The following is a 16,643-nucleotide window of genomic DNA, read 5'->3' as shown; positions in this document are numbered from 1 at the left end:
AAGCGTTCATCGAGTAACAAGCCAGGGGAACCGGGGAAGGTCCGCATCTGTGGAGACTTCAAGATCACAGTTAATCCAGTGCTTCACACGGTGCAATATCCGCTTCTGCGGATTGAGGATATCTTTGCTTCATTGTCTGGCGGGAAACACTTCACCAAGATAGACCTGGCGCAAGCGTACTTACAGATGGAAGTTGAGGAAGAGTCGCGCCAGTATCTCACAATCAACACGCACAGAGGCTTGTATCGATATAATAGACTGGTTTTTGGAGTGGCTTCGGCTCCAGCAATTTGGCAGAGGGCCATGGAGCAGGTATTACAGGGAATTCCAAGCACTCAATGTTACTTGGATGATATCCTGATTACAGGAGATGACGATGAGGAACACCTTGCAAATTTGAAACTGGTGCTCACCAGATTGAAGGAATATGGACTTCAAGTTAATCGCCAGAAATGTGAGTTCTTTCAGAAACGGATCTCGTACTGTGGTCATGTCATTGACCAGGAGGGGCTGCACAAGTCACCTGACAAGATCGAAGCTGTTGTGAAGGCTCCCGCTCCGGAAAATGTATCCCAGTTGAGGTCGTTCCTAGGGTTGATTAACTATTACCATAAGTTTCTGCCAAATTTATCCACGGTGCTGCACCCGCTGAATGCTCTTTTGCAGAAAGAAGTACCATGGAAGTGGAGCGAGGACTGTAAGAAGGCCTTTCGCAAAAGCAAGGCATTGATCACCTCAGAGGAAGCGTTGGCTCACTTCAACCCAACGCTACCTATTCGTTTAGCTTGTGATGCTTCTCCTTATGGTATTGGAGCAGTACTCTCACACAAGTTGCCAAATGGCTTGGAAAGGCCAGTCGCATTTGCATCCAGATCATTGACCTCCGCTGAGCGCAACTATGCTCAGATAGATAGGGAGGCTCTCAGCCTTGTGTGGGGAGTAAAGAAGTTTAATCATTACCTGCAGGGCCAGAAGTTTACACTGCTGACAGACCACCAGCCGTTGGTATCCATATTCAACCCTAAAAAGGGCGTTCCCATTATGACAGCGCAAAGGCTAGAGGTGGTCCCTTTTCCTAGGGGCACACCAATATGACATAGAATACAAAGGATCAAAACAGCATGGGAATGCTGACAGTTTATCGCGCCTACCGTTGCCAACGGTAGGAGAGGCGCCTACAGTGGACCCAGTGGAGATGTTCCACTCAGCCATAGTGGAATGTCTACCAGTAACAAATTCTACCATTGAAAAGGAAACGAGAAATGACCTGACTCTCTCACGAGTCTACGATTTAACGGTGAAGGGATGGCCAGCACATGGCGAACCACTGTTGCCAGCATTCTCGCAAAGAAGAGAACAGCTGTCAGTGTGCCGAGGAACCTTGATGTGTGGATCCAGAGTGGTGATTCCACCCAAACTCCAGTATAAAGTGCTAAAGGAGCTTCACGAGGGGCATCTGGGTGGAGTGAAAATGAAGAACCTAGCCAGAGCGTTTGTGTGGTGGCCAGGTATCGATGGAGACATCGAAGAAATGACCAAGAGCTGTCTAGGATGCCAGAAGGTCCAAAACGCCCCACCACAAGCCCCTCTACATCCATGGGAGTGGCCCTCATCTCCATGGCAAAGGGTGCACATCGACTTTGCTGGTCCATTTATGGACTCAATGTGTCTAATAGCGGTGGATGCACACTCCAAGTGGCCGGAGGTAATAAAGATGTCCTCCACCACCACGGAAAAAAACATCACAGTATTAAGGACCATATTTGCCAGGAATGGGCTGCCGGAACAGATCTGTTCTGATAATGGACCGCAATTTGTGTCCGAAGAATTCAGGAAGTTCTTAAAAAACAATGGGGTTACGCACTACACGTCCGCCCCATACCATCCCGCCACCAATGGATTGGCTGGAAGGTTTGTCCAGACCTTCAAGAAGGCCATAAAGGCCATGGGTAATGAAGACATAAATCTACAACATAAGGTAGATAACTTCTTGTTTGCGTACAGGAATGCAACACATGTGGTTACAAACCAAACTCCCGCCATGATGTTTTTCAATAGAAGACGAAGATGCCGGCTGGATTTGATCAAGCCAAACATCAGAAGGGACGTAGAGAACCGGCAATTTCAAGGCATGAATGAAAGGCCAACTCGAACCTTCCAGATAGGTCAACAAGTTTTGGCCCGGGACTACCGTACCGAGAAATGGCAGCCTGGAACTATTTGCACATGACTAGGACCGCTGATGTATACCGTGGACATTGGTGAAAGCATAATAAGGCGCCATGCTGACCAGATCATAGAGTCATCCGAAAAGGGACGACCTACACCACAACTCTATACGCCTAATGATGAAGCAGAGATACCCATAGTATCTACCTCCGATCCGGTGATACTGGAACCAGATGAACCCGACACTGGCATTCAAGCCGAATCGACCTTGCCAAAAGAACCTACTACACCACCGAAAACTACTATACCACCGAGGCGTTATCCGGACCGAGTCAGGAAGCCTCCAGAGAGACTGACTTATAATTGATTAACTGCAGCAAATGTGTAGATTATTGTTCTTGTAACATGTTAATTAATGATTACTTAAAATGTTATGTGCTAATTATCTAAAAGGGGAGGAATTGTAGTGTATGTACCTTTAAGAGCCCCTGTGTACTGTAATACCGGTAGTGACCACTCGGGTATATAAGCCTGTATAGCGTCTTGTATCTTTTAGTTCAGCCTGACCTCCGACTAGTAAAGACCTGTTGAATTTACTCTTGTGGTCTGTGTGCAGTGATTCCTATTAACCATAACTAGAACACACAGACTTAACAGGTTCCTTCCTTATTCTAGAATTCCCCATCCCTGTGGGAGTCGATATTAGTCAAAAACTGCTAATTGGACATTTTTTACCGATTTTTCAGCTGTTTCAAGCTGACCAGGTCCTTCACTCAGAGAATCTCCAAGGAGACGCTTTGATTTAAACACAGTTCTCCCCACTTTTATATCCAGGATTAGTGACCGGGAATTTGAATACCTGACCACTCAAATTTAAAAGGGCCCGTGATATACAGACTGAACCAATCACACAGCTCTGTCAGTTTGAATTATTCCTCTCTCCAGCCTGCAACCGATGAAACTTTTAACTCTGAGGCTGAAATTCCGGGTGCCGGGTTCCAGTCCTGGGACTGTACATGGGGATTCAAACCCTGGGACTGTACACGGGGATTGTAACCCTGGGACTGTACATGGGGATTCAAACCCTGGGACTGTACACGGGGATTGTAACCCTGGGACTGTACACGGGGATTGTAACCCTGGGACTGTACATGGGGATTCTAACCCTGGGACTGTACATGGGGATTGTAACCCTGGGACTGTACACGGGGATTGTAACCCTGGGACTGTACATGGGGATTCTAACCCTGGGACTGTACATGGGGATTGTAACCCTGGGACTGTACATGGGGATTCTAACCCTGGGACTGTACATGGGGATTCTAACCCTGGGACTGTACACGGGGATTCTAACCCTGGGACTGTACATGGGGATTCTAACCCTGGGACTGTACATGGGGATTCTAACCCTGGGACTGTACATGTGGATTCTGACCCTGGGACTGTACATGGGGATTCTAACCCTGGGACTGTACATGGGGATTCTGACCCTGGGACTGTACATGGGGATTCTAACCCTGGGACTGTACATGGGGATTCTGACCCTAGGACTGTACATGGGGATTCTAACCCTGGGACTGTACATGGGGATTCTGACCCTAGGACTGTACATGGGGATTCTAACCCTGGGACTGTACATGGGGATTCTGACCCTAGGACTGTACATGGGGATTCTAACCCTGGGACTGTACATGGGGATTCTGACCCTAGGACTGTACATGGGGATTCTAACCCTGGGACTGTACATGGGGATTCTGACCCTAGGACTGTACATGGGGATTCTAACCCTGGGACTGTACATGAGGATTCTGACCCTAGGACTGTACATGGGGATTCTAACCCTGGGAATGTACATGGGGATTCTAACCCTGGGACTGTACATGGGGATTCTGACCCTAGGACTGTACATGGGGATTCTAACCCTGGGACTGTACACGGGGATTCTGACCCTAGGACTGTACATGGGGATTCTAACCCTGGGACTGTACATGGGGATTCTAACCCTGGGACTGTACATGGGGATTCTAACCCTGGGACTGTACATGGGGATTCTAACCCTGGGACTGTACATGGGGATTCTAACCCTGGGACTGTACATGGGGATTCTAACCCTGGGACTGTAAATGGGGATTCTAACCCTGGGACTGTACATGGGGATTCTAACCCTGGGATTGTACATGGGGATTCTAACCCTGGGACTGTACATGGGGATTCTAACCCTGGGACTGTATATGGGGATTCTAACCCTGGGACTGTACATGGGGATTCTAACCCTGGGACTGTACGTGGGGATTCTAACCCTGGGACTGTACATGGGGATTCTAACCCTGGGAATGTACATGAGCATTCTAACCCTGGGACTGTACATGGGGATTCTAACCCTGGGATTGTACATGAGCATTCTAACCCTGGGACTGTACATGGGGATTCTAATCCTGGGACTGTACATGGGGATTCTAACCCTGGGATTGTACATGGGGATTCTAACCCTGGGACTGTACATGGGGATTCTAACCCTGGGACTGTACATGGGGATTCTAATCCTGGGACTGTACATGGGGATTCTAACCCTGGGACTGTACATGAGCATTCTAACCCTGGGACTGTACATGGGGATTCTAACCCTGGGACTGTACATGGGGATTCTAACCCTGGGAATGTACATGAGCATTCTAACCCTGGGACTGTACACGGGGATTCTAACCCTGGGACTGTACATGGGGATTCTAACCCTGGGATTGTACATGGGGATTCTAACCCTGGGACTGTACATGGGGATTCTAACCCTGGGACTGTACATGGGGATTCTAATCCTGGGACTGTACATGGGGATTCTAACCCTGGGACTGTACATGGGGATTCTAACCCTGGGAATGTACATGGGGATTCTAACCCTGGGAATGTACATGGGGATTCTAACCCTGGGACTGTACATGGGGATTCTAACCCTGGGACTGTACGTGGGGATTCTAACCCTGGGACTGTACATGGGGATTCTGACCCTAGGACTGTACATGGGGATTCTAACCCTTTGACTGTACATGGGGATTCTAACCCTGGGACTGTACATGGGGATTCTAACCCTGGGACTGTACATGGGGATTCTAACCCTGGGCCTGTACATGGGGATTCTAACCCTGGGACTGTACATGGGGATTCTAACCCTGGGACTGTACATGGGGATTCTAACCCTGGGACTGTACATGGGGATTCTAACCCTGGGACTGCACATGGGGATTCTAACCCTGGGATTGTACATGGGGATTCTGACCCTGGGACTGTACATGGGGATTCTAACCCTGGGACTGCACATGGGGATTCTAACCCTGGGACTGTACATGGGGATTCTAACCCTGGGACTGTACATGGGGATTCTAACCCTGGGACTGTACATGGGGATTCTAACCCTGGGACTGTACATGGGGATTCTAACCCTGGGACTGTACATGGGGATTCTAACCCTGGGACTGTACATGGGGATTCTAACCCTGGGAATGTACATGGGGATTCTAACCCTGGGATTGTACATGGGGATTCTAACCCTGGGACTGTACATGGGGATTCTAACCCTGGGAATGTACATGAGCATTCTAACCCTGGGACTGTACATGGGGATTCTAACCCTGGGAATGTACATGGGGATTCTAACCCTGGGACTGTACATGGGGATTCTAACCCTGGGACTGTACATGGGGATTCTAACCCTGGGATTGTACATGGGGATTCTAACCCTGGGACTGTACATGGGGATTCTAATCCTGGGACTGTACATGGGGATTCTAACCCTGGGAATGTACATGGGGATTCTAACCCTGGGACTGTACATGGGGATTCTAACCCTGGGAATGTACATGGGGATTCTAACCCTGGGACTGTACATGGGGATTCCAACCCTGGGATTGTACATGGGGATTCTAACCCTGGGACTGTACATGGGGATTCTAACCCTGGGACTGTACATGGGGATTCTAACCCTGGGACTGTACATGGGGATTCAAACCCTGGGACTGTACATGGGGATTCCAACCCTGGGGCTGTACATGGGGATTCTAACCCTGGGACTGTACATGGGGATTCTAACCCTGGGACTGTACATGGGGATTCTAACCCTGAGACTGTACATGGGGATTCAAACCCTGGGACTGTACATGGGGATTCCAACCCTGGGGCTGTACATGGGGATTCTAACCCTGGGACTGTACATGGGGATTCCAACCCTGGGGCTGTACATGGGGATTCTAACCCTGGGACTGTACATGGGGATTCTAACCCTGGGACTGTACATGGGGATTCTAACCCTGGGACTGTACATGAGGATTCTAACCCTGGGACTGTACATGGGGATTCTAACCCTGGGACTGTACATGGGGATTCTAACCCTGGGACTGTACATGGGGATTCTAACCCTGGGACTGTACTTGGGGATTCTAACCCTGGGACTGTACATGGGGATTCTAAACCTGGGCCTGTATATGGGGATTCTAACCCTGGGACTGTACATGGGGATTCTAACCCTGGGACTGTACATGGGGATTCTAACCCTGGGACTGTACTTGGGGATTCTAACCCTGGGGCTGTACATGGGGATTCTAACCCTGGGACTGCACATGGGGACTCTAACCCTGGGACTGTACATGGGGATTCTAACCCTGGGGACTGTACATGGGGATTCTAACCCTGGGACTGTACATGGGGATTCTAACACTGGGACTGTACATGGGGATTCTGACCCTGGGACTGTACATGGAGATTCTAACCCTGGGACTGTACATGGGGATTCTGACCCTGGGAACTGTACATGGGGATTCTAACCCAGGGACTGTACATGGTGATTCCGACCCTGGGACTGTAGATGGGGATTCTGACCCTGGGACTGTAAATGGGGATTCTGACCCTGGGACTGTACATGGGGATTCTGACCCTGGGACTGTACATGGGGATTCCGACCCTGGGAGTGTACATGGGGATTCCAATCCTGGGACTGTACATGGGGATTCCAACCCTGTGACTGTACATGGGGATTCCAACCCTGGGACTGTCCATGGGGATTCTATCCCTGGGACTGTACATGGGGATTCCAATCCTGGGACTGTACATGGGGATTCTAACCCTGGGACTGTACATGGGGATTCTAACCCTGGGACTGTACATGGGGATTCTAACCCTGGGACTGTACATGGGGATTCTAACCCTGGGACTGTACATGGGGATTCTAACCCTGGGACTGTACATGGGGATTCTAACCCTGGGACTGTACATGGGGATTCTAACCCTGGGACTGTACATGGGGATTCTAACCCTGGGACTGTACATGGGGATTCTAACCCTGGGACTGTACATGGGGATTCTAACCCTGGGACTGTACATGGGGATTCTAACCCTGGGACTGTACATGGGGATTCTAACCCTGGGACTGTACATGGGGATTCTAACCCTGGGACTGTACATGGGGATTCTAACCCTGGGACTGTACATGGGGATTCTAACCCTGGGACTGTACATGGGGATCCAACTCTAGGACTGTACATGGGGTTTCTAACCCTGGGACTGTACATGGGGATTCTGACCCTGGGACTGTACATGGGGATTCTGACCCTGGGACTGCACATGGGGATTCTGACACTGGGACTGTACATGGGGATTCTAACCCTGGGACTGTACATGGGGATTCTAACCCTGGGACTGTACATGGGGATTCTAACCCTGGGACTGTACATGGGGATTCTGACACTGGGACTGTACATGGGGATTCTAACCCTGGGACTGTACATGGGGATTCTGACACTGGGAATGTACATGGGGATTCTAACCCTGGGACTATACATGGGGATTCTAACCCCAGGACTGTACATAGGGATTCTAACACTGGGAATGTACATGGGGATTCTAACCCTGGGACTGCACATGGGGATTCTAACCCTGGGACTGCGCATGGGGATTCTAACCCTGGGACTGTACATGGGGATTCTAACCCTGAGACTGTACATGAGGATTCCAACCCTGGGACTGTACATGAGGATTCCAACCCTGGGACTGTACATGAGGATTCCAACCCTGGGACTGTACATGAGGATTCCAACCCTGGGACTGTACATGAGGGCGCAGCTGTGAAAGAATGAAAGATTTGCATTTCTATAGCACCTTTAACGACCTTGGACGTCTGAAAGCGATTTACAGCCAATGAAGTGCTTTTTGAAGTGTAGTCACTGTTGCAGTGTAGGACAGGGGGCAGCCAGTTTGTGTAGAGCAAGCTCCCGCAAACAGGAATGTGATAATGACCAGATAATCTGTTTTTTTTTTAATGATGCTGATTGAGGGATAAATATTGACCAGGACACCATGGATAACTCCCCTGCTCTTCTTTAAAATAGTGCCATGGGATCTTTTACGCCCACCTGAGAGAGCAGATGGGGCCTCGGTTTAACGTCGTATCTCAAAAAACAGCACCTCTGACACTGCAGCACTCCCTCAGTACTGCATTGGAGAGTCAGCCTAGATTTTTGCACTCAAATCTCTGGAGTGGGACTTGAACCCACAACCTTCTGGGGCTCTTCTCTTACAATTCTATGACAAGTAAACTCTATGCTTGCCACTTACCAGCGCCTTCAGGAGAGACGGTGAGAAATCCCCTGTGTGGAGAGTGAGAATACAATAACTGAGACATTGATTGTCTCTCCCGGGCACTGGGAACCGGTTGGAAGTAGACACTGAAGCCCCCGTCCACTCTATTGTCCTGTACAAAGATGGCCGCGCATGCGCTCGGTTACACAGATTCAAAATGGCGTCGCACTGGAACGTTTCGCACTCCTTTACAAAGATGGCGACCGTTAACCTGGGCCTGCTCGCGGAAGAAATCCCCGCAGCTGCAAACAAGGGTTCTTCAGGTTATTATTCGGAGCTTGCGGCCCACACCAGTTGTTTATGAAGCCTCCGCAACCAACCATCGGTCCATTACTCCCGTGCGGCTCTGATTCTTACCCGCTGCGGAATCGCGCGACAGTTCCTCCGCCTGTCGGTCTCCAATATCGTACTGCGCATGCTCAATGTAAGCCCCGCGCGCATGCGCGCTGGGTTGCTCTCGATGCAATATGACGTGGATACATATGAACAAGGGACTGGCGAAACTCGCTGCGCTGCGGATCAGACAATCAGCCGGAGCTAGTCCCGCCCCTCGGGCTCCCCGGTTGGTTGGAGGGCCCGCCGCCGGCCCGCTCCCTATTGGTCAGAAGTTCACGTCAATCAGGCAGTGGGCCGGGGTCACGTGTTCATGAGGTGAAAGCGTCACTGCGGCTCGGGTCATGTGTCGCTGAGGAATTCTGATCCGCTCTGCGAGGCTGAATGCGGTCCGTTCGGTTGCCGGGACCTTCGGACTCCCAGGTTTGTGTTTACCGTCATTTATTTCCCCGTCTCTCTCAGCTCGTCCGTCCAGCTGAGAAAACTCGGTTTCTGCCGGTAATTTCGACTCTTCAACTGTTAACGACCTTTTACGCAGTATGTCGCCCCCGAGCATGCGCACTAGCAGCTGGTCCTGGGCCTCTGCCCCTGAGCATGCGCACTAGCAGCTGGTCCTGGGACTCTGCCCCTGAACATGCGCACTAGCAGCTGGTCCTGGGACTCTGCCCTGAGCATGCCCACTAGCAGCTGGTCCTGGGACTCTGCCCCTGAGCATGCCCACTAGCCCCTGGTCCTGTGACTGTGCCCCTGAGCATGCGCACTAGAAGCTGGTCCTGGGACTCTGCTGCCCCTGAGCATGCGCACTAGCAGCTGGTCCTGGGACTCTGCCCCTGAGCATGCCCACTAGCAGTTGGTCCTGGGACTCTGCCCCTGAGCATGCCCACTAGCAGCCGGTCCTGGGACTCTGCCCCCGAGCATGCCCACTAACAGCTGGTCCTGGGACTCTGCCCCTGTGCATGCCCACTAGCAGCTGGTCCTGGGACTCTGCTGCCCCTGTGCATGCCCACTAGCAGCTGGTCCTGGGACTCTGCCCCTGAGCATGCCCACTAGCAGCTGGTCCTGGGACTCTGCCCCTGAGCATGCCCACTAGCAGCTGGTCCTGGGACTCCGCTGCCCCCGAGCATGCGTGTTGTAAACCTCAACAAGAGCGGCGCATGCGGACTTTGAGGTGCCCGGAGAGGAATCTGTCATTTGCCTTTGATCAATAACCCTCATGGTCATGACGACCTCCATAAGCCTACCCTCATCCTTCGCTGCTTCAGTGCAAAAAAAAAAGCCCCAAACTTCTCCAATCTCTGTTACTAACTGCTCTTTGGTGTATAAACTTATGAGGGGCCTGGAGAGAGTGGGTAGGAGGGACCTATTTTCCTTCGCAGCGAGGTCAATAACCAGGGGCCATTGATTTAAAGTAATTGGTAGAGGGATTACAGGGGAGGTGAGGAGAATTTTTTTCACTCAGAGGGTGGTCGGGGTCTGGAACTTTCTGCCTGAAAGGGTGGTAGAGGCAGAAACCCTCATCTCAGATGAAAAGTACTTGGATATGCACATGAAGTGCGGTAACCTGCAGGGCTACGGACCAAGAGCTGGAAAGTGAGATTAGGCTGGAAAGCTGTTTTTCGGCCGGCTCAGGCACGATGGGCCGAATGGCTTCCTTCTGTGCCCTAAATTTTTATGATTCTATGATAACCCCACCATTGCTAGACAGTCTGGGTCAAAATGGAGTGAAAAAGAGAAACAAAGAACTTAAAGAAAGACTTGCATTTATATAGCGCCTTTCACGACCATCGGACGTCCCAAAGCGCTTTACAGCCAATGAAGTGTAGTCACTGTTGTAATGTAGGAAAACCGGCAGCCAATTTGTGCTCAGCAAGCTCCCACAAACGGCAATTCCAAACTTCTATAGATTATGGAACAGTTCCTGCAGATTGGAGGGTGGCAGATGTAACCCTGCTATTTAAAAAAGGAGGGAGAGAGAAAACAGGGAACTACAGACCGGTTAGCCTAACATCAGTAGTAGGAAAATGCTAGAGTCTATTATAAAGGATGTGATAACACGACACTTAGAAAATATCAGCGGGATTAGACAAAGTCAGCATGGATTTATGAAAGGGAAATTGTGTTTGACAAACCTACTGGAGTTTTTTGAGGATGTAACTGGTAGAATAGATAAGGGAGAACCAGTGGATGTGGTGTATTTGGACTTTCAGAAGGCCTTTGATAAGGTCCCACATCAGAGGTTAGTGTGCAAAATTAAAGCACATGGGATTGGGGGTAATATACTGGCATGGATTAAAAATAGTTAACAGACAGGAAACAGAGAGTAGGAATAAATGGGTCTTTTTTGGGGTGGCAGGCGGTGACTAGTGGGATACCGCAGGGATCAGTGCTTGGGACCCAGCTATTCACAATATAGATTAAAGATTTGGATGAGAGAACCAAATGTAATATTTCCAAGTTTGCTGACGAGACAAAACTAGGTGGGAGTTGTGAGGAGGATGCAAAGAGGCTTCAAGGCGATTTAGACAAGTTGAGTGAGTGGGCAAATACATGGCAGATGCAGTATAACGTGGATAAATGTGAAGTTATCCACTTCAGTAGAAAAAACAGAAAGGCAGAGTATTATTTAAATGGTGATAGATTGGGAAATGTTGATGTACAAAGGGACCTGGGTGTCCTTGTACACCAGTCACTGAAAGCAAACATGCAGGTGCAGCAAGCAGTTAGGAAGGCAAATGGCATGTTGGCCTTCATTACAAGAGGATTTGAGTACAGGAGCAAGGATGTCTTACTGCAGTTATACAGGGCCTTGGTGAGACCACACCTGGAGTACTGTGTGCAGTTTTGGTCTCGTTACCTAAGAAAGGATGTACTTGCCATAGAGGGAGTGCAGCGAAGGTTCACCAGACTGATTCCTGGGATGGCAGGACTGTCGTATGAGGAGAGATTGGGTCGACTTGGCCTGTATTCACTAGAGTTTAGAAGAATGAGAGGGGATCTCATTGAAACATATAACATTCTGACAGGGCAGACAGACTGGAGGATGTTTCCCCTGGCTGGGGGTCTAGAACGAGGGGTCACAGTCCCAGGATATTTAGGACATTTAGGATTGAGATGAGAAGAAATGTCTTCACTCAGAAGGTGGTGAACCTGTGGAATTCTCTACCACAGCAGGCTGTGGAGGCCAAGTCACTGAATATATTTAAGAAGGAGATAGATAGATTTCTAGACACAAAAGGCATCAAGGGGTATGGGGAGAGAGCGGGAATATGGTATTGAGATAGAGGATCAGCCATGATCATACTGAATGGCGGAGCAGGCTCGAAGGGCCGAATGGCCTACTCCTGCTCCTATTTTTCTATGTTTCTATGCAATGTGATGATGACTAGATAATCTCTTTTTTTGTGATGTTGATTTGAGGGATAGATATTGACCAGGACACCGGGGATAATTCCCCTAATCTTTTTCGAAATAGTGCTGTGGGATAATTTACGTCCACCCGAGAGAGCAGACGAGGGGTCGGTTTAACGTCTCATCTGAAAGACGGCACCTCCGACCGTACAGCAGTCCCTCAGCACTGCACTGGAGTGTCGGCCTGGATTTTTGGGCTCAAGTCTCTGGAGTGAGACTTGAACCCACAACCTCTGACTCAGAGGCGAGGGTGCATTTATTCACCGCCCTTCACGACCCCAGGATGCCCAAAGCGCTTCACGGCCAATTCATTGATTTTGAGTTGCTGTCGCTGTTGTAATGTAGGGAAAGGCGCCAGCCAGTTTATACTCGGGGTCCCTCCGTTATTCCTTCCCCTGGCTTCCCTCAGAACCCTCGGATGGAAACCATCATGTCCCTGGGATTTGTTCCCCCTCCGTTTGAGGAACGTCTTCAGTCCCGTATCTTGTAGCTTTTAAAAGCTCTTTAGAATAATTTGTCTGTGACTACACTGTTGTGGAGTATTTTAAACCAACACTCGACACAAGGTTTTAGATCGATAGTCAAGTTGTCTTTATTGCACCGGTGGGGAAACAGTCTGCTCTGTCTTAGCCAGAACTTTCCAAATTGGTACAGCAAACACTACATTTTTATACATTACAATACACATGTCAAAATTCATTCCTGCCACCCGATTGGACCTTGCCCCGCATGCATCTTCACTGATTGGTTGCCTGTGCTGCGTTACATTAAAGTACCGCCTTTATTATCGGCCATTATCCCACAAGCTGTTGTTGCACCTCTGACCTCTGTTTATGCCAGATGGGTCTCATCAACATTGTACTTCTGACTCATTGTCCTCCTTTCCTGCCTCTCTCGGCCTCTTTCATTGTTTTACTTTCCTGCCAGAACAGAACTTACATCCTCTTGGGTCTCTTATGGTTTCCACATCTGACTATGTTATCCACTTAGAAAAAGCTTACTACTGCAAAAAGCCCATTAGATTATTGTCTTTATTACACCATTCAGTGAAACTGCCAGCGATGTCAGTTTAACTCTTTCCCCACTGCAAGCCCCCCTTTTGGTACTTGGCCCTTGCCCAAGTTAAACCACATGTATAAGCATCGCTGTGCCTCCTGCCCCATGCGGTGATCAGGCGCTGGTTCGGGAGGCCCTGCATACCCATCATGTTTAGAGCAAACTTGTGTTTTCCAACTCTTTCCGTCTCACTTTAGCTCTTTGTTTGGTCCGTTTCTTTTTACAAGTGGTGCATGCTGCTATTCCTCATTCTATAGCCATGACTAACTGTACTATCACTAATATATGAGAAATGATGCAGATCCATGGGTGTATGTTGACATTCACTCCCCAATCCCACAGCTTCTCATACCACGGGACTTCCTGTAGCTCTACCTCTATGTCCCTTTCTAATTCCCCAAGATTCCTTTGCAACACTATGTATTGTTTCACCATCTTACTTAAATCCTCTTTCATTTCTTGCAGATCCTCTTGCAGGCGGTGTATTGGGGCCCCGACCGGATCTTCATAATTAACCAACTCATCCTTTAGACTATCTGGCACATTTAGTTTTATCTCCTCCCTTGAATGTACATACACCAATCTGGTGTGTCCAATTGTCGCAGGGATCTTTGGCGTAAAGCAGAAGTTAGGCATTGTGATTGCACATACAAGGTTACTATATTGGTACTCAGTCTCTGTGGTGGCTATACAATACTCCCCTTCGCCTCTGTATCCCGAGTAGGTGTGATGGTGATCAACATGTGATAATTCCAACACACACCCCTCTGTCTTATTATAGCCGCACTCATCCTTACGGCCTTCTCCGACCGGATGTGGGCATATCGTAAGCGTGCCTTTCCCATGCCATCCATTTAGGGAGACTCCTCTCATAGTACCATTCTTCCTGCTGGCATAGGTATCAATTGGAAAGTATTGGAGGTATGTCTCACCCCTCACTATGCCTATGTTTGTTACCTGGTACTGTGGGTATGGAGTCATGTCTAGTCCCACCACTGGTATCAGGAGTACCATGCCTATCATTGCTGTCACTTCTGCTTTACATTTTTGTATCACTGGATATACTCTGGTCATCCCTTTGAGGGTACAAGCACTCAGAGGGCCTGGATTCTGGCTCAGGCCATAGAGCTGTGTGCTGTTAATCCAGTCTGGTACCTCGCCTCGCGGTATTTGTGCCAGATTATGTTTTAACTGTCCGGTGATCCATTGGCCATAGGCATGACACAAGCCTCTCCCTACCATGTCTTTTGCCTGTTCCTCATCTCTGTGGTTTAGTTTGTTGATAATGCTGGCATGGTCCTCTATAACCTTGATTCCCTCAAGTAATTTCCTTATTGTGTGTCCTCCCAACTCTGATCCTTGTCGAACCAAACCAGTTTCCTTCTCTAAAATCTGCTGTATTACCCTTTGTAGTCGTTCCACATGACTCTGGACTCCTTGTATATCTAGGGCATTAATGAATGATGTCCCCGTGTTTATTCCCGTGAGTATATCGGTTCCTGAGCTCCTCTTAATCCTTTGGTGGAATGCAGCATATCCCCTAAAATTAGTCGCACCTGTCGGATCAGCAGCTTGGTTAATTACATTCTTTATCATATATGTGTACAATTCTCTAGTTTTAGTAAACCTTTCACAATATCCTGGCCATTGTAACATGGTTAAGTTCATTAGCACCGGTACAATTTTGTGTCTCACGTTACCATACAATTGTTCTCCCTCGGTAAATAATACTAGTCCATTCATGGGTCCAGGTTTCATATCTGGACATTGTAGCATCCTTGGTTCGCTTGTCTCCTCTTTCTGTGTATTGGGAGCCGTGGATGAGACTCCGAATGTGATTGTTCCATTAAAACATGGTGCTTCTTCATCATGTACTTGTCGTGTAATGTGGGATGTCCTTTTGCATATTTCATGTCCCAGCAGTAATCCCACCTTCATGGTGAAGTTTCCCTGTAAATTAAGCAGAAGCCTGGTCGTCACCAGAGGTTAGTTTATCTCCGGTGTTTATTCCATTGTTCCTGTGGGATTTAAGATCAGATGGGTTATTGCTTTATCGTTTTAGTTGAGTCCAATGTTTCCATCTACCCTTTCCCCTCATATCTATACATGCGCACGTATCGCTGGTCATGATAACCTCAAATGGTCCGGTCCATCTAGGTGAGAATCCCGATCTCTCTGGCAATATTTTAACAAATACCTGCTCGCCCACCTTGGGTAGGGGTTCCGAGGACCCCTGCTTTTGTGTATTTTTATCCCTGATGTCTTGTTGTTCTTTAACTTCTTGTTTGAGCTCCTTCAATTGATTATCCAATGTTTGTATGTATTTCCTCACTTTATCTTTTAAGGGTCCTAGTCCCTCACTACCAGATGCTACTCCTTCCAGCAGACACATTGCTCGTCCAGTCCTGAGTTCATATGGTGTCAGTCCGGTCACCCTGTGATCCTTTTTCCATATTCCATCTCTACCTTTGGCTGCGCCTCTTTTTGTCCACTGCTCCTGCTCCTCCATTTCGGTCTCCTCTTGGATTCTTTTAATGTTCACTTCCTCTGCTGTTATTCTACCTGCTGCTCTTGCTGCCTGATCAGCTAGCATATTTCCTTTTTGTTGCTCGCTCACTATCTTGCGGTGTGCCTTTATTTTAATCACTGCTACCTCTTCTGCTCCTTTTACCGCTTCTACTAGGTCTCTCACTACCTCCTCATGCTGTATTTGTCCTCCTCCGGAGGTTACATATCCTCTCCTATTCCACGCTATCATATAATCATGTACTAACCCAAACGCATACCCACTATCTGTGTATATATTTACTCGTTTTCCCTTTGCCAATTTCAATGCTTCTGTGAGAGCCACTGGTTCTGCTACCTGCACTGAGGTTCCTCCTTCAAGCCCTCCCTTTGCGACTGTTTCTCCGTTCTCAGATACTACTGCCCAACCGTGTGTGGCTCCCCATTTATGTATCGGCGAGATCCGTCTACATAAAAGGTGTTTTCGGGATTTTCAAGGGGCGATTCTGATACGGTTCCTCTGACCTCTTCTTCGATTACTAACTGACACG

The 16,643-nt window shown here is 48.8% G+C and overlaps 1 long non-coding RNA gene and 1 pseudogene across 1 annotated transcript; one reads left to right on the top strand and one right to left on the bottom strand.

The window, feature by feature from the left end:
* LOC147118944 (uncharacterized) overlaps positions 1 to 9,207 on the bottom strand; it is a 62,384-nt pseudogene extending 53,177 nt beyond the window's left edge.
* An 84-nt stretch (positions 9,208 to 9,291) lies between these two features.
* LOC147118943 (uncharacterized) lies at positions 9,292 to 15,452 on the top strand. Its single transcript, XR_015077970.1, has 2 exons — positions 9,292 to 9,546; positions 14,053 to 15,452. It is a non-coding gene; the product is annotated as an uncharacterized LOC147118943 (long non-coding RNA).
* Positions 15,453 to 16,643: the final 1,191 nt, after the last annotated feature.

The sequence above is a fragment of the Somniosus microcephalus genome, chromosome 4 (assembly GCF_052327205.1).
Source record: "Somniosus microcephalus isolate GS21.2 chromosome 4, FLI_Smic_1.0, whole genome shotgun sequence".
NCBI lineage: Eukaryota > Metazoa > Chordata > Chondrichthyes > Squaliformes > Somniosidae > Somniosus > Somniosus microcephalus.
Note: the sequence above shows the minus strand (reverse complement) of the source record. Positions and strands in the feature narration are given on the sequence as shown.